The sequence below is a fragment of the Cervus elaphus genome, chromosome 10, assembly GCF_910594005.1.
Source record: "Cervus elaphus chromosome 10, mCerEla1.1, whole genome shotgun sequence".
In the NCBI taxonomy this organism is placed as follows: Eukaryota; Metazoa; Chordata; class Mammalia; order Artiodactyla; family Cervidae; genus Cervus; species Cervus elaphus.
In genome coordinates this window covers 52,051,483-52,068,148 of record NC_057824.1, presented here as the reverse complement: position 1 = coordinate 52,068,148, position 16,666 = coordinate 52,051,483, and the positions used below count along the sequence as shown (strand labels likewise).

The window sequence follows — 16,666 nt, the reverse complement described above, 5'->3', positions numbered from 1 at the left end:
CATAACATCTCATTTGACTGCAAACAGGCAAACCGAACTGGTAATGACCACACACATCATAACTGTGAGAAGAGTTTCATCTTTATTATATTTCCCTAAAAGCTACACAGCATTATCCTCTTCAATAATCTAAAATTACACACAAACATCTCAAGACAAGTTCAAAAAAATTACAGCTGAATTTCCACAATTCAATAATAAGAACTTTAGAAGTTAAAATTCATGTTTACAAAAGTTAGGAGGAATAACCCACCTAGCTACAAGTAGAATCAATATATTATGTAAATATAATAGATTAAAAACACAAAAACCTCTTGAAAATGTATACAAATTTGTATTTACCTATACACAACAACTATAATATCCATCACAAAACTGTAGGAATAACATGTTTTCAAAACACATTATTTAAAGTAGATATATAAAAATAAATATAATAATTTTACAGGCAACATTCTCAAAATAAGCCAGTGAAAATGATGGCAAACTTTAAGTCATCTATCATGATGCTATGGCTCTAATTTTATATTTTAAAGTAATTCCTTCCTATTCCAAGCCCCTACATTTCCCCTTCAAATGAATCTAGACTAGGGCAAACAAGTGTATAAAAATGGGGCCTCCAACATCTATCTCAGGGGAGATTTGAATCTGAAAATTGGGGTGGTGCCTTAGGAAAGAAGAGAACCTGAAAAAAACCCTGATTTCTTATTGTCCCACCAAAGACTCCTGGAAGCACACTCTGCTCCTAGGAGTACGACCGAAAACTCTCTTCAGTTCATTCTAATAGATGCTGGGTCCTTTCCCACTATCTGCACAGAGGCTTCTCGTGTCCTTCCTTGCGGCTGTCATCAGTGTCTGGATTGACTTTCTCTTGAAAATCCGCATCTCTTCTGGGTGATTTGGAAGTGAGAGAGCTAGGGTGTTAGATTTCAAAGCGGTGACTCTCCAGATATAAAGTTTATTTACGGGCATTCCTGCTGGCTCTGTAGTAAAGAATCCACCTGCCAATGCAGGGAACATGGGTTTGATCCCTGATCTGGGAAGATCCCACGTGCCAAGGAGCAACTAAGCCATATGCCACAACTGCTGAAGCCCGAGCGCCCTAGAGCCTGAGTGCCACAACGAGAGAAGTCGCTGCAATGAGAAGCCACACACTGCGACTAGAGAAAAGCCCTCACAGCAACAAAGAACCAGCACGGACAAAAATAAGTAACTAAATAAAATCACTACAGAAAGATTATTTACATTCTCAGCCAATTCTAACCAGAGTTTAGGCTAATTAATAATCCCGGTTTTATCTCAAACTCTCCATTCTAAACCCCAATCCTGAACCAGTGTTTTCAAGTGTGATTCTTGGACTTTGGTGACCCTGACTCCAGAAATGACTGAATACGCCTAAGGTCAGACCTAGGAATTTGCTTGACGGCCAAGATTCTAGGTGATTCTGCTCAGGGAGTTGGCACTCAGAGAATGCTGCTGTAGTCTTAACTCACCTCGGTCCTTTTGCACCACTTAAAATCTGAACTTTCAACCATCCTACAAACATTGTGAAAAAGTCAACACTATGAATCATAAAACCGGATGCCTGATCCCCAATCCTAAGCCTGGATCCTAATGTTTAAATAATACTTACTCCTAAACTTGGTTAGTGTTACGGTCTGAATGTTGTGTCCCCCTAAAATTCTTATGTTGCAATCATAAACCTTAAGGTGATGGTATTGGGCTTCCCTGGTGGCTCAGACGGTAAAGAATCCACCTGCAATGCAGGAAACCCAGGTTCCACCCCTGGGTCAGGAAGATCCCCTGGAGAAGGGAATGGCTACCCACTCCAGTGTTTTTGCCTGGGAAATCCCATGGACAAAAGAGCCTGGTGGGCTATAGTCCATAGGGTCTCAAAGAGTTGGACATGACAGAGAAATTAACCTACAGCAAGGTAATGGTATTTGCAGGTGGGGTCTTTGAGAGGTTATTAAGTCATGGGGTAGAGTCCCCATGAATGATATTACTGCCATGATAAAAAGGCCTGTGTTTTTTGTTGTTTTTAACCCAAATTCAGTCTGTAGTATTTTTTTTTTTTTTTGCCGCACTGCACAGCACATGGAATTTCCCCATCAGGGGCTGAACTCTCGTGCCCTGTGTTGAAAGCACAGAGTCTTAACCACTAGACCTCCAGGGAATATCTCCAGTCTGTAGTATTTTGTTAGGGAAACTTGAATGGACTAAGACAGTTAGTTTACAACTTAAACCAAACCTTTGCTTAATTCTCTGCCCACATCTATAACTCTATTGGTAGATCGTAATAAGCCAGGCTGAAGGTAGCATTTCTTAATTTTCACTGGTTCTGATAAACTCCCTTGACCATAAACTTGAGGTGGGAAACAAGAGGAAGTAACTGGTGCAGGAGTGGTGAGTCAGAGGAAATAACCACAGGTGATCTGGTGATAAGGAATTTGAAAGTAAATTTGGATGAAAATAAAGCTAGTCATAGTTTCTCTTTTATCATTGACCATGTAGGCTGTTCTGTCTAACATCCTATTTGTAGACAATGACTTTGTGGAAGATAAATTCTTTTTTTTTTTTTTTTTAGATAAATTCTAAGAATCGCTATCCCAGAGGGATGAAGGGCCACAGATGAATTAAAAAGAGAAACTCAAAACACAATATATGGAAAAAATTTGAAACATTCGCTTTTCACAAAAACCAATATCCCATCAAGTTGTTATTTGGACCCCATTGTTTTGGATGAAATGATTGCAGCCAAACCCATGCCTCTGTGACAGTAGTTTTCCCCGAGGCCTGGCGCCCACGGACCCCACTGTACTGTGTCTGTGTGTGGTGGTCAGGCTGTGGCCGGGAACTGAGTCAGCCTCTGGCTGTGTGCCCGGCTGGCCTGAGTCACAGGTTGGAAGGTGATGGCGGTCCACAGTTGGAATCCTCAATGAACAACACATTATTCTGCCCACATCTGCGAGGACACAGACCTACCTTTCCTCAGGCCGGTGATCTCAGGCCCTCGTGGTCCTGGGGGGCCCCTAGGGCAAGAGGGCACGATCTCGATCCCACACCCAGAGTCTCGGGTGAACAGCTTGGATCTGGAAAGATGAACAGCCCCTTGAAATGACGGTGCCTCTCCAAGTTGACCCTTCTCCTCCCCTTGTTCAGCCTCCAATTCTTTCCCCCAATCCCCATGACCCCTCCTCTCCTCACCACCCCCACTTCCAAGCCCCCACAGCCCACCCACCTTCTCACACTCTTCCTGGGTGACCTTCATCTTCCAGTTCATGGAACAGATGAATTGGAAAAGCAGTTTGTGGAACAAGGGACGCTGGGAGTGGTTCCTTCCATAGAGGAACGAAAAGATGATCTGTTTGGGGGCGCGGTTGTCCTCTTCCATCTTACTGGCCAGGTAGCTGAAAAGACATCAGGTGGCTGTCAGGAGCAGGACAGGAAGGGCCTTCGCCTGAGGTCAGCTTTCTAGAAAGGATGCGGGCTGAGCATCTTCACACAACCTGTCCAGCCCTCCCAGCATCCCCGGTCACCAAAGAGCCACTGCTAGGCGGGACCTTCAGAAGGGCATCTCTCACGCCTTGCTGATGAGGACCAAATCCCAACCTCTGTTCTTTCCGCTTGTTTTATGTGCACACACCTGGCTCCCTAGGTTGTAGGTACATGTACAGTTCCTGAGAGCTGGAGCTGATCTGTCTATTTCTGCATCCATGCCTTTCCTACCAAACGATGTGTTTAGGGCTTGCTCTTATTTTGATGCATTAATTCAGCAGCCCCTCTTGAGTCTCTCTTCCCATCACCTCATATTCCCCAGCGCATTGTTGTTTAGTCATTGTGTCTGACTTTTTGTGACCCCATGGACTGTAGCCTCCAAGGCTCCTCTGTCTAGGAGATTTCCCAGGCAAAAATACTGGAGTGGGTTGCCATTTCCTTCTCCCAGGGATCTTCCTGACCCAGGGATCAAACCCAAATCTCCTGCATTGCAGGTGGATTCTTCACCACTAAGCCACCCACCCACATAGGGTGCCCTTCATAAGGTTTCATCGAATGAGTGAAAGAATGTTTTATAGCCAAATGCAATACAGATTACCTTGGAGACTCACTATAACAAACTGTTGGAAAAGGAAAAGAATTGTGCTGAAGAAAATACCAATGGGTATTTTGACAAAAACTGGATTAGTGTAACAGGATTGGGGAAGGGGGAGGGGAGAGAAGAAATTATTATAATGCAAAACATCACATTATAATAGGATTTTAAGGAAAGTGTTAGTAGGATGTAGAAGTTAGGGATCTCAGGCATTCATTGTGAAGGTTTTGGTGTTCGAACTCAATTTAAGGATAAGGTCATTTTTCTTTGGATAAATGTGTACGGGAAAGATATCTGGAAAGAAACATGTGAATATAAAATATAAAATAGAGGGAAGGGCATTTGAAGGGAACAGTGAAACAAAGGAATAAAGAATTAGGACAGTTAGCAAGTGTGATGGAGACTGTCGAGAGGGCTGACTTCCAACCCTGAACTCTGGCCTTGATTTTGGTGAGTAATTAGCCAATGAACACAGGTCAGACCTGTGTCTTTGGAAGAATATTCAGGCAAATAAAGCTGACTGGCTTGGGAGAGACTTGGAAGAAGCATCAGTGTGGAGGGTTTTACGCCAGATTTGAGTTGTGTAGCGAGGACCCCAATCGTGGCCTTTTGTCGTGGGAACCCAGAAACGGAATATGGTCACACTTGGTACTGATGTGGGAAGGAGTGAGACAGAAGAATTCAAACCGGAAACAGAACTCTCAAGCCTGTTTACTTGGGGGCAGGATGGTGTCAGCTCTTTCTTCCTCTCCTTTTAGCAGGGTTTCTTTGTTTCCTCCAGTCTTTTGACTGATATTAGGGTTGTTTGTTTTGACAACAGTGTAAAAAACATACTTCATATATATATATATATATATATATATATACAGGTCAGATATATATATGATTTTTTTACTTTTATCTAGTTTGTTTCACTGTTTCTATTTCATATTCAGTCTTCCCATTTTATTTAGTTTATGTTTTCCAATTTCTCCATATCTTTTTTTTTATGTTCTTTCTCAAGACTTTATCAAGTGTAGCAGAAAAGCTTTTGTATACATACATACATATAAATTATATGTATATATATCTTAGAAAATTTATGAATTTTGGCCTAACTAAAAAATTTATGACATTTTGACTATGCTTGTTTGACTTAGCATGAATAGAATGCTAGATTTCTAATTAAAAAAATAAGCAGCAAGAAACAAAGATTTCTGTATAGTACAGCGGTGGACACTGGGTTCCAGTCCATGGGATCACAGAGTTGGACACGACTCAGCGACTAACACAGGGAACTATAGTCAAAATACCTTGTAATAACCTATAGTGGAAAATAATCTGAAAAGAATATGTGTATATGTATAACTGAATAAACCTACTGTGTACCTGAAACATGGTAAGTCAACTGTACTTCCATAAAATATATATATTAAGAAAAAAAATACTTCAATTCAAAAAGAAACCACTCCACTATAATCCTGTCATTTTCACACACAGAATAAACAGTACAAATAGGTTTGTTATTTTTTTTTAAAGATGAAAAAGGGACGAGCCCCGTACCTCTGCCTCCACCCTCCCAGGGTGCTGAGCATTGATGGGGAGATGGAGCAAGCTACTCACAGAGCTATGAAGAAATGGATCCTCTGGTATTGCAGGAGAAGAGGCCGGCTTGGCTCAAATAAGCAATCACCATCGCCAGGAGATACTGAGGGACAGAAAGAAAAAACAGAGAGAGGTCACATCCCAGAAGAGGAAAGACAGAGAAGGGAGCGGGAGGACTTCCCAGGTGGCGCAGTGGTAAAGAACCCACCTGCCAGTGCAGGGGACTCGGGTTCCATCCCTGGGTCGGGAAGATCCCCGAGAGACGGAAATGGCGACCCGCTCCAGCAACCTTATCTGGGAAATGCCCTGGACAGAGGAGCCTGGTGGGCTACAGTCCATGGGGTCGCAAAAGAGTCAACATGTCTTAGCTACTAGACGACAACCACAAAGAGCGGGAGGTGGGGACGGGGTGGTGTCCCTCGGAGAAGAGCCCCCGCCCCGTGCTGGGGGAGCTTGATTATTTTGGGGAGGAGAGGACGAAAAGCCCATGATGCTCCCAGGACAGGGGCTGTGGGTTTGAGGGCAGCCAGCACTGGGTGGCTTTTGATGAGCAAAGATGAGTCTCCTCCGAGCACAGTGGGGGCTTAGGTGACCACCACCAAGTGAGCTTGCCTAGGGCCCAGACCCCAGAGGACACCTCCAGGCCCCCAGAGGGAGCTGCTGACAAGGCATCAGGGTGGAGAGGGGAGTGGAAATGTGGGTTTAGAGAGTACTCTCACCCCACCCCGCCCCTGGACAGGTGCTGGAGCAGAAATCCCTCTCAGTGATGACTCACCTTGTCGGATACCTTCAGGTTTCTGTCCCAGGCCAGGAATCTCTTAATGGCATGATCCTCTGTGAAAAGAGGACAGATGTTAGACAATAGGAACGGGGCTGCCGGGAGAACATTCCAGAGCAAAGAGGGAGAATGGTGCCTCCAGTGGGGAAATTCTGGGATGTGGCCCAGGGTCGGGGGAGGGAAGACCTGTCACTGGACGAGGAAAGGGGCTGACTTCCCTTCTAGGGGCGGCAAATGAGAGGGACCGGTGCCCCTCCGTCATGCATGCACGTACCTGGAGAGGTCATCAAATTATCCCAATTTCTCACCCGACAGTCGTGTCAGGCATGTAGATTCAAACAGCCTAGATTCGGTCAGGGCTAAGAATTCTCAGGGGCGCGGCTGCCAAGTTAAGCTAATCACACAGGATTCTCATCTCCAAGACTGACCTCCGCTGGGCCTGCTCCGCGGCTTCAGTCGCGCCGACTCTTGGCGACCCCGTGGACTGTAGCCCACCAGGCTCCGTCCGTGGGATTCTCCAGGCAGGACTACTGGAGTGGGTAGCCTTTCTCCTCCCCAGGGGGTCTTCCCAACCCAGGGTGGAACCTGCATCTCTTGCACCGCAGGCAGAGTCTTTACCACTGAGCCATTAGTACCATTTCTAAATCTAATCTAATCCTGCCTCATTCCTAGGTGCCCCTGGTGAGTGATCAGTACCGAGTCCCCCAGGGACTGAGAGCCCATCAGCTCGCAGGGAATTCTTCTCCCTCGGAAAAATGTAGTCGTTGCAAGTTTTATTTTTAATTATAGAACAGGGGGTTGCGGGGTTGGAAGGGTCCTTACCAAGCATCCTGTTGAAGACCACGTGGTGTTCAGGCAGCGCCAAGAGTACCTGCTGTTTCTTCAGCCCTATCCTGAGCCCACTCAGCTACTTCACGACCCAGCTGTCCTGGGCCTTGTCCTCTGCCTCTGCTCCAAATGCCGCTGACCACTTCCTCTTAGAGCCGGGGCGCCAAGGCAGGGAGCTGGAGCTGGCCCAGAGGGCTGAGAAAGGAAAAGAGGCTACGATATGAAGCTTTTGTCTTTGGAATCCAACCACCGCTTCCCCACTCCCATCCCCAACTCTCCCCATCCAGCCTCTCCAGTCTCATAGATTGTTGTCCTTTCCATCTTTCTCTGTTGATATTCATCTACCCCTCCCCCCATTTTGGGGGGCCATTTCTCCAGCTTCCGATCCTGAAAATCTTTTCTTCATGGTAGATAATTTCTCCCACTGTGTTGTTCTAGTCGCCAAGTCATGTCTCTCTGTGACGTCATGGACTGTAGTCCATGAGGCTGCTCTGTGCATGGGATTTCCAGACAAGAACACAGGAGTGGACCCAAGTCTCTTGCATTGGCAGGCGAATTCTTTACCGCCGACTCACCAGAGAAGCAATTTCTCCCACTCGGGGAAAAAAAAAGGAACCTTCCCTTTGTTTCCCCTCTTCCTTCCTCTCATCCTTGGGTCTCAGGTCCTAACCTCCTTTCTTGCTTCCCAGGTTTTCTGTGTCTCCAGCTCCTGTCCTCTCCTCCCCAAGTCTCTGACTTTCTGAATATCTCCTTCCTTCCACACCTTATACAGGAGCTCCTTCCTGACCTCTGTACCCCTTCCTCCCCAGTGTTAACCCCCTGAAATTCCTTCTCGTGCCCAGCTCCCTCACCTGAGGGTCCTGGGATTTCTTCACTGACGATCACCTCCATGGGGAGCCCCGAAGAGCTGGACTAGGGTCTCTGGTCCTCAAACTGGGAATTCAGGCGACAACTGGCCATGATTTCTCCCGAACTCTTCTTCCACGCAACCTAGACTCAGTTCTGTCTCAGCTCTTCTGGATCCTGGCCAAACGCAAGCGTGATGTCCCTTCTTCAAGCTGAGGATGAACTGGGAATGGAGGATACTCTGGGGAGATACTGTTGTCCACCTCCGCCGTCGAGCACCATGGGAGTCTGCTCTTCCAATCAGGAAGGTCAGAAGCCTCTGACGTCACTGGTCATTCCAATCTGGCAACCAGCTTGAAGAAAAACACAAGTAACTGTTTGACCGAGATGTCCACTTCTCCCGGGGATTGAGGGGAAATTGTATTTCCTGCCACTGACCCAACTCCTGACCATCCTCCAAAACCATCCTTCAGGTGTTGGATTCCCTGTTTATCCCTTCCCAGCAGGTTTGCCCTTTTAAAGGGTACAATTGAGTGGTATCAAACACTCAAGTTGTTGTGCAACTATTGCAGTGTCATCTCCAAAATGTGTTCATCTTCCCAAACTGAAACTTTGTCCCCATCAAACACTAACTCCCTATCCTCCTCCCCCAGCTCCTGGCATCCATCCTTCTACTTTCTTTCTCTGAATCTGACCCCTCTAGGGAGTTCATAGAAGTGGAATTGTATAACATTTGTCCATTTGTATCTGGTTGATTCACTTAGTGTAACATCTTCAAGGTTCAGAAGTGTGGTAGCCTAAATCAAAGTTTCCTTCTTAGACCCCTAAAGCCAGTGTGGATGGTACACAGTGAGCAAGAAGGAAAGAAAACCCTGGGTCTGAAGATGTTCAGATGTATCCTAAGTGCAATGGGAAACCAGTGAAGGAGAGGAGCCACGGTCCAATCTGCATCGAAAGGGAAAAAATTAATGTCACCTGCTGTATTAATGGATGGGGTGGAGGGAATTCGCTAGTAGTCCATTGGTTAGGACTCTGTGCTCTCACTGCTGAGGTCCTGGGTTCAATCCCTCGAAAGGGAACTAAGACGCCACAAGATGTGAAAAAATGGGGTGGAGATTCAGCAAAAGTTGGAACTAGGGGGACCCAGATGTGGTTAGGAGTTGGGGGGTGGGTAAGTCCAGAAAGGGGATGTCTGAAAAGATGGAGAGAAGTAGTCAGGTTCCAAGCATCTGGAGGAAGAGCCAGCAGGTCTCATCGGGGGGTTAGACGTGGGGGAGGCTGGGGGCTGTAGTCCTGTGTCCCCTGTGTTCTTGTGCGTGCATGTGCCTCTTCTGCGAGCATGCAGGCTGAGTCACTTCAGTCGTGTCTGACTCTTTGCACCACTATGGACTGCAGCCCGCCAGGCTCCTCTGTCCATGGGATTCTCCAGGCATGGAGTGGGTTGCCATGCCCTCCCTCCTGACCCAGGGATTGAACCCGCATCTCTTACATCTCTTGCATTGGCAGGCAGGTTCTTTACCGCTACGGCCACCTGGGAAGCCCCTTATGCCTCTATGGCTGAAACTTGTTTCTGTAGAGAAATACTAACTTTTCCTCTTAAAAGTGGAATTACTGAATTTTCCCCGTGTATAAAAAAAAGTAATATCAAATAATAAATAAATAAATAAATGCTGTCTGTATAGATTTTAAAAGTTTCCTTCCCTTTTATGGATTAATTGTATCAACATACACACTACATTTTCTTTATCTATTCATCTGTCAACGAACACTTGGGTTTTTTCATAACTTCGGCTCTGAGCCCTGCTTTTGAATTATTGTTTGGACTTTGATGAGAAGTACCTCTGTTGTTCAGGGTGTGCCCAAAGTTTTATTTTGTATTTTGATCACTTTCATGTTTCTAGTTGGTCATCTAGAGTCAGAGCAGTTCATCCAAGGTGTGGAGACTGTCTCTCTGGGTTGCTCTCCACGACTTTCTGAGATGGACTAGGTCTCAGAGGCCCTGCAAACCACGTCTGAGGTCCTCCCCAACTGCTACTGGACTGGTTCTCCTCGTGTGGGCACTTCTGGGAAAAGCACTGCTGCTTGAGGACCTGTGTCCTTCTGCTGTGGACACTCGTTCAATTGTTAGGAGGCAAATGAGTTCAAGTTTGCATTCATCAGTCTTTCAACTGTCAGTGCTGATTAGGTCTCTTCATAACAAAACAGAAATTCACTCTCTCTTCCAGTTAACAAGCTCTCAAATATTAGAAGGTTGGTTTTCTGTCTTCCTGAAAGTGTCTCTTATGAACAACAAAATAGCTTGATTGTTTAATTAATCTTCAAATCTGGATTTGCATAATCCAATCTTCCCCTGTCCACCTAGCCCAATCGGGCTACAATTGTATGGGATCTGTTGCTATGTTGACCAAAAATGGCACAAACAACCCAGATTGAATCTACTGCTGTAATTAAGCAAGACCTCAGGGTCTTCTGGGATGAATTCTCCTCCTGTCTTCCCCTGCATCTTTTTTTTTTTTTCCCCCTGCATCTTGTCTTTAGAAAATTTTAGCCTCCTAGGCCTTCTCTAAGTTCCAAAGAGTAAATCTAATCAAAGAAGTGAGAACATGCATAGAGAAAGGAAAACAGCCAAAAAGAGACAAAATAATAATAGTTTAGCCATTAAACAAAGTCAGCGTCCTTTAGTTCCTCCTCAAGGGGTATAGATAATATTCTGGGCCAAGCCCTGTGAGCTGTTTTGCAGATACTGAAAACCCTATCAGGTGGAAGAAGTCACAAGCATATAGACCCCAGACCAGTAGGAACCAAAGGTTAATGATGTTGACTCCCGGTTACCTCAACACCAGCCAATCAGAGGAAGGTCCACAAGCTAATCACACAACCCCACAACCACCCCTCCCCCACTCTTCTTCCTTCACTTAAATGTTTTTTAAATTTTATATTGGAGTATAGTTGATTCATAATGTTGTCTTAGTTTCAGTTATACATTTATGTATATCTGTTCTTTTTTTCAGATTCTTTTCCCCTTTAGGTTAATACAGAATTTTTTTCCCTATGCTGTGCAGCTTATGGAATTTCAGTTCTCTGACCAGGGACTGAACCTTGGCCACAGTGGTGAAAGCCTGGAATCCTAACCACTAGGCCACCAGGAAACTCCCTAGGTTATTATAGAATATTGTGTAGAGTTCCCTGTGCTATAGGTCCTTGAGGATTGTCTATTTTTTTTGGCCTTACCATGTGGCATATGGGAATTGTAGTTCCCTGACCAGCAATCAAACCCACACCTCCTGCATTGGGAGTGAAGAGTCTTAACCACTGGACTACTGGGAAAGTCCCAATTGTCCATTTTATATGTCGTAGTGTGTATATGTTAACTCCAAACGCCTAATTTTTCTCTCTACCCCTCACATTTCCCCTTTGGTAACCATAAATTTGTTTTCTATGTCTGTGAGTCCATTTATGTTTTGTAAATAAGATCATTTGTATCATTTTTTAAGATTCTACACAGAAGTGATATCATATTGTATTTGTCTTTCTCTTTCTGACTTACCTGACTTAGTATTATGATATCTAGCTCCACCCATGGTGCTGCAAGTGGCATTGTTTCATTCATTTTTAAGGTTTTGTAACATTTCATTGTGTATATGTATCACATCAACTTTATCCATTCACTTGTTGATGGACACATAAGTTGCTTCCACATCTTGGCTATTGTAAATAATACTGCTATGAACATAGAGGTGCACCTTATCTTTTTGAGTTATGGGTTTCTCCTGATATATGCCCAGGAGTGGGATTGCTGGATCACATAGTAGCTCTATTTTCACTTTTTTAAGGGCTTCCATACTGTTCTCCATAGTGGCTGCACCTTATATTCCTACCAACAGCCACACCCCATCTTTAAAAACTCTTCCCTGAAAACCACTGGGGGAGTTGGGGCCTATTGACCACTAGCTGCTTGGACTCCTTGCTTGTCACCTTGTTCCACTTTCCTTCCTCACGTCCCAGTGTCAGGAGACTGGCTTTACTGTGTGCATGTGAGCAGACTCATATTTGGTTCAGTAACAGTGTATTCAAGGGGAAAAACAAAACTATCACTTCTCTTCTTTCTCCCTCCTATGAATGCAGTTTAAGATAACTATACTGCAGAAATTTCAGCAGTGTGAAACGAAAGTGGTTTGTCAATACAATCCTTTCAGCTGAGAATCACATGGAGAAAATAATAAACAGATGCCAGGACCCAGGCTCACAGATTCTAATTCCATAGCACTGAGCTAGAGCCTAATTTGAACTTTCTTGTTGAAATGCTTCTGATGGAAATCTCTGGGTGGGATGAGCTGCCCAGGCTGGTGCAATTGCTGTTCAGTCCCTAAGTTGTGTCCAACTCTTTGCGACCCCAAGGACTGTAGCCCACCAGGTTCCACTGTTCATGAGATTCTCCAGGCAAGAATACTGGAAAGGGTTACCATTTTCTTCTCTAGCGGATCTTCCCAGATCAGAGATCGAACCCACCTCTCCTGCATTGGCAGGCAGGTTTTTTACTACTAAGCCACCAGGGAAGCCCCGTTGGTACAGTAGGAAGTCCTAAAGAAAGCACTTCACCATCGAATGAAATAAGCAGGAAGGGATGAACCATGACCTAGACCCTAACATGGCAGGGTTATGGCCAAGCCGTGGGTCCAGGGCTGAGCCAGCCTCTAGTCCTCCTGCCGACAGGTCCACAACAACCCCTCAAGCAGATTCATGCTGCTGTGGATAAGCAGACCCAGGATCGGAGTTTCTGCTGAGCACCTACCTGGTACCTACCTCGTACCTACCTAGTGTATATGTAGTGAAGAAACTGCCCCCTCCACCTGCAGCAGATCTTCCCCTACAGCTCTTGAAGAGACCCACTGTTGCCGACGCCTTAATTTGGACTTGCAACCTGCGGGAACTGTCAGACAATTCATTTCTGTTGTTTAAGCCCGCTGGTTTGGCATACTTTGTGACGCAGCCAAAAAAAAACTGCCACAACCAGGATTTTGTTGTTGTTTGTTTGTTTGTTTGTTTATTTTGCTTTGTTTTTACTTTGGCTGTGCTGGGTCTTCATTGCAGCTCAAGGGGGCTTTTAGTTGTGGCACGTGGGCTGGAAGTTTGCCAGGCTAAAGTTCAGAGCACTGAACTGCACCACTGTTGATGTCATTTATGATGTTGTGGGAGTGGCAGCCATCAACATTGCAGCCCACAGACTGGGCAATCCCCAGGATCTCTTTAATGGTTTCAGAGAGTTCTCTAGCTAGAGATGGATGACGCATCTACCTGGCAATGTTGACCATCTCATTAAAACCAATGTTTCCACTGTGTCTAGTGTTTTTCTGCTTCTTTCTGTCTCTTGGCAGTTCCTCGAGGGCTTTAGCAGTTCCGTAAGAAGTAGAAGGTACGACTCAATCTGGGCCTATCTGCTCTGAATGATCAGTTTCACTGTATCCTCAGACCCTTCCAATCGCCAGTTACCTTGGTGATGTCATCACCAACCTCTTTTGGAGACAGACCCTGGGGCCAGTCTTGGGGGCCAGGGCAGACACGGTGCCGACCTCCCCACTATGCAACTCACTATATGACTCTGATCTTGTTGGTGTTGAACTTAGGTGGCATGGTGGAGGCAGCTGGTGTCAAATCAACCCGGATTTCTGATGACCCAAGGAAATAGCATCTTTGCCTCCTCCAAGCCGAAAATGTTGTCAAGTTTTTTCACAGAATACAAATTACTATTATCTTAAACATGTATGCAATGGATTCTATCTCCTGAACTATATAAAAAGTTGAGGTTCATCTCATTTACACAAACATTAGTGGTTCCCTTGTGATGCACAACACCATCTGCTTTTTTTTTTTATCAGTCTCACAGCATGCCAGATCTTAATTCCTCCAGGAGGGACTGAACCTGAGCCCCCTGTGTTTGGAGGGCAGAGTCTTAACTACCGGCCCACCAGGGAAGTCCCACAGCCTTCTTTCATGGTTATTCAACAATAAAACTGTTTTCTTTATTTCTACATCTGGGAATAGGATTTTCTGGATTTGCAGATTTTATTTTTAATTTTACCCATACCAGCTTTTGAGAAGTAACTGGTCAAGAACATAGTTACATGATTTCACCCCCAAAATATAGTGATAAATCATTGTCCTTATGATTCTATTTTTGAAAAATGACATTTTTATCTAACATAAACAATATCCTGTTTAAAAGGTAAGATCGCAGGTATCCATTTTCTTTTTTCAATTTGTATGTACCTTCTGATTTTTCTACTGTTTTAATGCATTGATTGTGTAATCTAGAAAAGCAACAATTTCTATTCTCTGTTCCTTCCTTGGAGAAACCATATGCCCATGATTAATATTATTTTATATCATGGCTGAACATTTATTGTATCCTAGCATTTTAATGAAACATAGTATCTCAACGGTTAGAACTGGACATGAAAAAACAGACTGGTTCCAAATAGGAAAAGGAGTACGTCAAGGTTGTATATTGCCACCCTGCTTATTTAACTTATATGCAGAGTATATCACGCAAAATGCTGGGCTGGATTAAGCACAAGCTGTAATCAAGATTGCTGGGAGAAACATCAATAACCTCAGATATGCAGATGACACCAGCCTTATGGCAGAAAGTGGAGAAGAACTAAAGAGCCTCTTGATGAAAGTGAAAGAGGAGAGTGAACAAGTTGGCTTAAAACTCAACATTCAGAAAACTAAGGTCATGGCATCTGGTCCCATCACTTCATGGCAAATAGATGGGGAAACAATGGAAACAGTGAGAGACTTTATTTTGGGGGGCTCCAAAATCACTGTAGATGGTGACTGCAGCCATGAAACTAAAAGACACTTGATCTTTGGAAGAAAAGCTATGACCAACCTAGACAGCATATTAAAAAGCAGAGACATTACTTTGCCAACAAAGATCGGTCTAGTCAAAGCTATGGTTTTTCCAGTGGTCATGTATGGATGTGAGAGTTGGACTATAATGAAAGCTGAGCACAGAAGAATTGATGCTTTTGAACTGTGGTGTTGGAGAAGACTCTTGAGAGTCCCTTGGACTGCAAGGATATCCAACCAGTCAATCCTAGGGAAAATCAGTCCTGAATATTTGTTGGAAAAACTGATGCTGAAGCTGAAACTCCAATACTTTGACCACCTGATGCGAAGAACTGATTCATTGGAAAAGACCCTGATGCTGGGAAAGACTGAAGGCAAGAGGAGAAGGGGACAACAGAGGATGAGATGCTGCCGCTGCCGCTAAGTCGCTTCAATCGTATCTGACTCCTTGTGACTCTATAGACGTCAGCCCACCAGGCTCCTCTGCCCACGGGATTCTCTAGGCAAGAACACTGGAGTGGGTTGCCATTTCCTCCTCCAATGCATGCACGCATGCTAAGTTGCGTCAGTCGTGTCTGATTCTTTGCGAGCCTACGGATAGCAGCCCACCAGGCTCCTCTGTCTACGGGATTCTCTAGGCAAGAACACTGGAGTGGGTTGCCATTTCCTTCTCCTGAGGATGAGATGGTTGGATGGCATCACCAACTCGATGGACATGAGTTTGAGCAAGCTCTGGGAGTTGGTGATGGACAGGGAAGTCTGGCATGCTGCAGTCCGTGGGGTGGCAAAGAGTCAGACAGGACTGAGCGACTGAACTGAACTGTTAGTATTTCAGTTAAGGAAATGACAACTCACTCCAGTATTCTTGCCTGAAGAATCCCATGGACAGTGGAGCAGGCTCCACTGCCCATGGGGTCGCAAGAGTGGGACACGACTTAGCCACTAAACCACCACCACCAAACAGGATAAACTCCTTCTCTGGTTTGTCGGAGATTCTCAGATCTAACCTAAAATACCTCTGGGCAAGGAAAGGACCAGGGATCCAAGAGGCAATCACACAGGACACCACCTGAGGTCATATCTTTCCTTGATCCCTTACAGGAGTGAAGACAAATGGAATGTTGATTCCCTGGTTCAGAGGGTCCATCCTCTCAGCACAACATTGCTTCACCTCCAGAGGAGGTGGAGACATTTCAGAGGTTCCCTAACTTCACGGCGCGGAGACTTCTGGGAAACATAGTCTTGCTATTTGCCCGGCTCCCGGAGGCGGGCCCCGGTGCCCGGACTTCCGGCGTCCTCCTGCGTTGCGGCTCCGCGTTCTGTGTGCGTGTTCGCGCACGCGCACCGGCGCTGTCGCTTCCTGTCGCTGGCCCGGTCACCGCTTGCCCTAGTTCCCAGGCTTTGGCCTCCGGCGGGCGGGGATTCCGGGGCCTGCGGGGCTGGAACGCCGCCCGGCACGGCCGGCATCCAGCGGACGCGGGCTGTGCACGCGAGGGTTCTCGCGGGCCGGGCGGAGGCTGGAGCCGAGACCCCCGAGCTCGAGCCCCGGAGCCCTCGGGCTGGGTCGGAGAGGCCGGGAGGGCGGCGGCGACGGCTAAGGAGCGGCGGGGCCCTGTCCCGACCGTCTGCAGCACACGAGACGGTGAAGCCTCGGGAACGACGTTGGCCTGAAGAGAGCTTGTCCC

General features: G+C 45.8%; 1 pseudogene; it reads right to left on the bottom strand.

Annotated features, from left to right (window-relative positions):
• Positions 1 to 802: 802 nt before the first annotated feature.
• Positions 803 to 8,174, bottom strand: LOC122702042 (annotated as a pseudogene).
• Between the last annotated feature and the right edge of the window lie 8,492 nt (positions 8,175 to 16,666).